The sequence below is a fragment of the Orcinus orca genome, chromosome 10 (genome assembly GCF_937001465.1).
Source record: "Orcinus orca chromosome 10, mOrcOrc1.1, whole genome shotgun sequence".
Lineage (NCBI taxonomy): Eukaryota > Metazoa > Chordata > Mammalia > Artiodactyla > Delphinidae > Orcinus > Orcinus orca.
This window is the reverse complement of record NC_064568.1, coordinates 20725898-20733739: the sequence shown is the minus strand read 5'-3', so window position 1 is coordinate 20733739 and position 7842 is coordinate 20725898.

Genomic DNA, 7842 nt, shown 5'->3' with positions numbered 1-7842 from the left:
ATGGCCCTTGACCCTTTTCTAATGGCAGAGAAAGGGCCATGAACTTCTTCTGCTAAGCACCCGCTATGCATTAGAACTTTTCACATACATTATCTTTTTTTTTTCTTTTTTTCTTTTTGCGGTACACGGGCCTCTCACTGCTGTGGCCTCTCCCGTTGTGGAGCACAGGCTCCGGATGCGCAGGCCCAGCGGCCATGGCCCACGGGCCCAGCCGCTCCGCGGCATGTGGGATCTTCCCGGACCGGGGCACAAACCTGTGTTCCCTGCATCGGCAGGCGGACTCTCAACCACTGCGCCACCAGGGAAGCCCCATTATCTTTTTTAAAAATTAAAATTTCTATTGAGGTGGAATTGACATAAAAATCAACCATTTTAAAGCCTACAATTCTGTGGCATTTAGTATATTCACAATGTTGTGCAACCACCACCACTATCTGGTTCCATATATATGTTATCTTTAATCCTCACAAAATTCTGAAAGATCGACTATTTGTTATTTGCATTTTCAAGTAGCAGAAGAAGGCTAGAAAAGTGTTAGTATTGTAGGAGATTGGACAATTAGGGAGGGAGGAAGCTGGGATTCAAATTCAGGTCAGACATCCAAAGCTCTTTCAAATACATGAAACGACTATAAAAGAAAATGCATCTTGAAGCTGGAGCAGCATCTAAATGGAAATCAGATGACTTGGGAGAAGACAAGCCAGCAAATGACTCATAAAAATATCCCTTGAAAAGGAAAGTTAACAGAAAAACAGAGAAACATCCAAATAATATGAATTCTACTAGTTCAGGATCTGGTCCAGCAGAAGGTTTCTTGTGGCCTATCGAGTCTCAGACACAGGAGAGAATTGCCAGCCCTGCTTGCAGCCCAACTCACTCCGTTGGGTTGGAAATTGTTAGGCAGATGACGTGTGTGTGTGTGTGTGTGTGTGTGTGTGTGTGTGTGTGTGTGTGTGTGTGTGTGTGTGTGTGTGTGTGTGTGTGTGTGTGTGTGTGTGTGTGTGTGTGTGTGAAATGTGGAGCTTCCCAAGACTTAGTAAATGACTTACGCACCTCCTGCCGGGCGCTCCCTGGGCCTCCACAGCGTGAAGGGCTTCAGGGCAGCGTGGACTTAAACACCACCTGCTTCCTGGCTGCAGGTGTCACAAGTAGCAAAGATGAACTGAGGCTGTGAGCAGGGTAGTTAATAAGGAAGGAAGGAAGGAAAGAAAGAAGAGCACACACTTTTCTGAGCACAGCAACAAGTCTTCATCATTTTGAGAGGACTTTTGCTTGCCCAGTGTTGCAATGTTCTACAAGAAGCGCTGCCCTGTATGATTGGGTTGTGATTGGATTGTGATGGGTTTCCCCATTTCATCTTGGGTGATAGGAAGAGCAAGCGTTTGGGAATTTTAAAGGCCTGGCCTGAAAGCTTAATTTTTTTCATTAGTAGCCGAGTGACCTTGGGCATATATATGCCTTTAGTTCTCCTGGTCTTAGTTTTCTTGTCTGTCAATAGAGAAAAATATCTCTTGTCTTGATACTTGCAAAGTTCCAGATCCCCCTTGGAAATTCCCAGGGGATTCATCTACACCCAGTATGTGCTCACAATGAAAGTCGTTCTTTCCCCTTTCCTATAATAGGCAAGAAATGTAGGAAAGAAATGGTTAAAGGCACAGAAGGCTTAAGTTCTTAGTTAAACAATATTTACTGTCCACGTCAGGACTGAGATCCAGTGCTTTTGCCTTTACCCCAGCACGGATGCTGTTCTCAGCCTGCTTCACCTCCCTGTGGCCACCTCTGTGTTCACCTGTGGCTGGGGTAGAACAAGAGCTCCCAATTTAAGTGTGGGAATGGCCCTGCTCTCCGTGTGCCTTAAGACTTTCTCTAATACCATGGCAGTGACTCCACTTCAGCAAGACAAACCTGTAAGTGCAGTGTGAAGGGTGGGTTAATATGCCCCAGAGGCAAACTCCAATCAGTGAAGGTTAGCAGTCAATGGACAAATGGCCCCTGCTCTCTCTGTCCTGGTTCCTCCAAGGTTCTCCCTTGGCCTCGAGTGCTCACCCACTTATTCCACGCCCGCTATCAGCTTTTCTCCCTTTCCCGTCTCACTCCTTCTCCCTGCCTCTCCCTGCCGCTCCCTGCTTCCTGGCTCCCACATAAACCGCCAGCATCCAAGTCCTTGTCTCAGGTCCTGCTTTGGGAAAACCCAACTAAGACAGCATCTGATTTCTCTGTCTTAGGCTTTGCTTTCTGCCTTCTGCTCTCAGAACTGCAAATATCTCACCCCAAGGAAAGCATCATCATAAGGGCTCCGTTTACTGAGCGTTTACTATGTGCTAGGTAAGGTGCAGAGGCAAAAAGATATAACTATAAAAAAGTTTTCTTCTAATGGCGCTAGCCTAAGTTATATCAGTATGGGGATAAGTGTGTCTCCCTTCTTCCTCATACTGAGAGCAGAGAGGATGGTGAGGCACACCTGAGGTTTTTGTAATCATGTTAAAGAACGGATGTATGTCACAGGTTCTGTGGTTGCTTTGCTATTTGAGAAGTTAAAGGCCCTCCAGTAGATGGCCTCTTGTAGAGCAGAACCCTTTAAAGAATTTTGGATATGCAGCTGTAGGCTCAGTTTAAGGTGGAGTCACGAAAATCTAAAAACGCAAACATTCAGGAAGAGGTTATAGGTGACTGTGAGAAAGAAAAAGTGGATGAGGCCTGGAAGTGTGGTGGGGTCATGTGATATCCCCAGCAAAACACATTCAGTGACGGATTTCCATGGGGGATGTTTAATAAAGCTTTGAGAGCAGCTAAGTTTACTAGACAGCTGTATTTTGCTGGGACGTAAGTCACCTGTGCTACTGGGCATGGGCCACACAATTGCCTTGTGCTAATTAACTCTTGCTGGGGATGGTTAAAGAAATAGTCCACATTTCCTTCAACACAGGGCAGAGAAAGGAAAGCAGCGGCCAAGGAGCAGTCACAGTTCAGAGGACACAGGGAACCCCAGAGTAAGAAGCTAGTAGCAGAAAAGTAACCTCCTCCCTCTTGAAAACAATCGAGGGACCCCTGGATTTCACAGTGTAGATGGGAAGATAGATTTAGCCAGGTTTTTTTTTTTTTTTTTTTTTTTTTTTAATAAGGGAAAGTGACTCAGAGAGCTGTGTTTTCGGGTTTGGGTTTTACCAGTAGTTGACTTGTAAATTCGTTACCTCACGTAGTTCTCGGTGGTTAAATGGTGGTGCCCATTTGACGGATGAGGAGGCTGAAGTTCAGGAGAGTGAAAGTAAATCGTCTGAGGTCTCAAAGGTGAGATTTCAACCCAGCCCTGCCTTTGAAGCCTTGCGCTACACACATCCTGGACTGGACTTATGTTAGACTAGAAGGGGACACACATCTCACTCAGATCTGCCCCTCCCCTTTCGGATTGTGCTTTTTAAAACCCAATTTCAAATGTTTTTCTCATTGGATAAAAGTATAAGACAAAAGTCTTGAAGATTTATGAAATTCCCTCTTTTTACCTTCTAATTACCAATTACCAGAGAAGAAATTAGTTCTTCCTATGTGGGACACACACACACACACACACACACACACAGAGCAGAGTCTACTTGGGAGAGTACAAACTGGAGTTGCATATGTGTCACTGCAGTTCTATTGCTGATCATTATAGAGTATGAATTGTATTAGAATAAAAGCTACATCTGGCACCAGGGACTGTGGCTCTCCATGCACATATATTCATTGCAATCAAAACCCTTAATAGCTTCAAGGTTCCCAAGCATTTCATGTCATGGGCCAGGAGAAAGCATTCATTCATTCATTCAATCAAGAAATACTTACTGAGTTCTCTCTGTGCATCAGGCACTCTTTTAGGCACTTGGAATCAAATTACACCAACCAAACAAACAAACCCCCAACACCTCTGCTCTTGTGCAGTAAAAGGAAAGTACAGAAAACAAATAACATGCATAAGAATAAATAAATTAGGTAATATATTGGAAGGTGATAAAGGCAACGAAAAAGGGAAACACTAGAACCTCGTGAAAGATTAGGAGCAGGGGGTGTGAGTTGCTGTTTTAAACAGAGGAGGCTGCGTAGGACTCATTGAGAAGCTGACAATTGTATAAAGACTTGAATATTAATAATACACGAACAAAACAGTTAGGACCACAGGGACATTTTCTGATTGGCTTGGTGATGAAATCCTGGCCCTGAAGCTTCACCGGTCTATTGACTGTGTCTATGAAACTCCACAGGGAGGCAGCAGATCCTAGTGATGATGGCAGCCTTGGGGAATTTGGACGATGAAGGCCTTGTGCTTCCCAGTTACAGACGAGGATCTCAAGGAATCTGTCTTTGACCTGAGTGCTTGTCAAGGTATTTCTTATGTATTCAAGATGTTAGCTGGATTTGGCTCTTTGTAACAACAGCATCAACAGTAGCTTTCACATACTGAGACTTTACTCTGTGCCATGTACTAGTTGCATTGTTGCATTTACAGTCTCTGAACTTCATCTTGTTGTCCCCATTTCTCAGATGGGGATGCTGAGGCTCAGAATCTCATAACAAGTGAAGGTGGGAACCAGGATTTGCCATAAAGTCTTTGGAAAATCTTTGGGCCCTGAGTTGATAGAAGGAAGGGAGCTTTAGATTTGTTTATGGAAGTTTCATGTGGGATGCAATTCAGCTAATTGAAAGCTAGAAACTCAGAGATCAGCAATATCAAGATAAGAGTAATAACCTTGTTTACTGAGTGGCGCCAAGCACTGTACTAAATGCTTTATATATATCATGTCATTTAATCCTTACCTATTTGCTCACTCCATGCTGGGCATTGTCTATATTGTCGTATCAGTTTCCCTCCCAGAATAACTTTATTCATAAATGTCATACACAATCAAAATCAATATTCAAACAACCAAAGCTATATAAAATGTAACAGAACTAAGACAAAACCTCTCCCTGCCATGTCAACCAATGTAAGAGTCTTATGTAGTCTTTAATAATTAAAATAGTAATTATCTATATCTGAAGCTATATAAACATAATATCTGAATATTATACGTTTTTATTAAACAGTATAGAATAATATTATGAAAAGTTATGTCTCTCCTGGTCTTACTACCTAGAAAGAATTGCCAAAATCATATTTGGGGTTTTTTCCCTGGCATTTACCATTAAACTTCCATATTGTATTTATGCTGTTAGTTCTTCACAGCATAGCTATTTTCTCCTTGCTAGCTTGTTATTACCCAGCAAAGTCCCAATTTTTGTTAACTCGACCTTTTCAGTTTTTTTTCCTACTGATTAATTTTGGGGCTTTGATTAATAGTACATGTAAGTTTCCATTTTTAATATATAAAATTTAAAACACATTTGCTAACTTTTTCATACTCAGGAGAAAATTCATGAACTCATTTATTGCATACTTATTGTTCACATATTTGTGGTCCACCTTCCTCCTATCTCTTATCACTCACTGGTCAAAGTTTGCCCCACTGGAATTAATTCACCTCCAATGCTAGTTATATCATCCATCCCTTCTGGGGGAAGCCAAAATGCACACCATTTCCAGAAATGGTGAGAGAAGCCAGAAACTATGGGGTGTAACTGGTTGGCCTCACATGATGTAACTGCCTGGCAGTCGTTGCAGTGTTAGGTGGGCTGAGGCCCAGAATGCCACTGTGCGTCTGTGAAACTGGGGAAGCTTGGAGAATCTGAGGCTGTACCTTAGTTGTATTTGTTGTATCTTATACTGTCTTGTTGCCCCTTTTTATGCATTTATTTATTTTTTATGCATTCAGTATTTTTTATGCATTCAGTATTATGATTCTCTAAATGTTTCTTGGAGATTCTTTGTTTTATTTGTTTATCTTGGCTCTTCCATTTATTGGTTTTCCTCAGATATCCAAGGCTTAGGTACTTGTTTATTTTCATAATTGTAGAATGTTTATGACATCAACAAACAAACACTAAATGAATATTTATCATATGCCAGCAACTATTATAAGTACTTTTTAGGATCGCCTCCTTTAATTGTTAACTCAGATAAGGAAATGTAGTGCTAAGTGCACGATACAGGATTCAATCCCCAGCCCTCTGATCCTAGAGCTTGAACTCTTAACTACCACGTAACACAAGGTGTTGTATTTGGTTTGCTTTTAGATTTTATTTTGATTAAAGTTTCAGAAATTTAAAGTAATCAATAAGTGCTTATGGGAACAACTAGTTGTATTCCATATCCAATCTCCTGTTCTTCCACAGCAAGAAATCTGTAGCCAGGCATGTGTCTGTCCCAAATAAACACTGTACTTTAATCTCCCTTTGCAGCCAAATGTGGGCATGGGATAGGTTCTGGCCAATAGGATGCAAGCAGAAGTGTTGTGTGGCTTCAAGGAGACTTCCTGGAAAGACTGCTAGTCCCAGCCTGACTTGCTTTCTTCTTTGTCCCTTCCCCACCTTGTTGGGAGGAAGGTGGCTTTGGATTGCAAAGGCTACTTCCTAGAGGTTGTGAGCTGGGAGGAGTTTTGTCCTCCTGAGTTTTATTCATGGAATGGAGCTCCCACACCAGAACTGACTACACCCCTATGGAATTTCTTCTGAGCGAGAAATAGACTTTCTTATATTTAAGCAATTGTTACTTGCATACATTTTGTTGCTGTTGGTGTTACTTGCAGCCTAGTACAACCCTAACTAATATAGTGCTATAAGGCTAATGATGAAAAAAATAGTAGTTTCCTGGCCTGTGTCCAGCTCCCCAGCCATGTGCAACACTTCCTGCTGTTTCTTCCCATGTTTCCATCCACATTTCTAAATCATTTGCTCTTGCTGCTTTTTCTTTCCTTTTAAAATTTATTTATTTAATTAATTTATTTTTGGCTGTGTTGGGTCTTTGTTGCTGCTGTGCACAGGCTTTCTCTAGCTGCAGTGAGTGGGAGCTACTCTTCGTTGTGGTGCGCAGGCTTCTCATTGCAGTGGCTTCTCTTGTTGTGGAGCACAGGCTCTAGGCACGTGGGCTTCAGTAGTTGTGGCACACGGGCTCAGTGGTTGTGGCATGTGGGCTCAGTAGCTGTGGCTCGCAGGCTCTAGAGCGCAGGCTCAGTAGTTGTGGTGCACAGGCTTAGTTGCTCCATGGCACGTGGGATCTTCCCGAACCAGGGCTTGAACCTGTGTCACCTGCATTGGCAGGCGGATTCTTAACCACTGCGTCACCAGGGAAGCCCTGCTGCTTTTTCTTGATTAATCAATTTGGTATTTAATGACTGCCTCTTATAGTACATGTGAACTTTACTCTTAAAATTTTCCTTCCCCTCACTCACCCTCCCCATATAGATCTATTACAATGTATTTAGTTAAACTGATATTCTCTAATTACCTTGATATGCTGAACTAAATATTATCTACTAATGAGGCAAACTTTAAATTTTGGTTACATTTCTTCGTCTTCTTTTTGGTATAATTTTCCTTTTTATAATTGTAGGTTTTCTCCACAATTGTCAGATTTTCCTTTAATCCTCCTATTGGACAGGTTTTTAATTACCATTTTATAGCTGAAGACTTTCAGGGTTTTTTTTTACTTTAATGATAATAGCAAACATGTATTGGGTGTGTACATTATGCCAGACCCTGAGCTTGGTGCTCATTTAATATCCAGTAGTGCCTACTGTTGTTCCCGTTTTAAAGAAGCTGAGGCAGTAGAGCTTAAGTAACTTGTCTGAGATCACAGAGCTGGTGGGAGGCAGAGTCAGGATTCAGACCCAGGTCTTTCTGACCCCAGAACTCACACACACCTTAACTCTCTTAATTAGGGAGGGGAGGAGGGGGAAAGGGATGTTGCCAAAATATATAAAATTCAGTGCA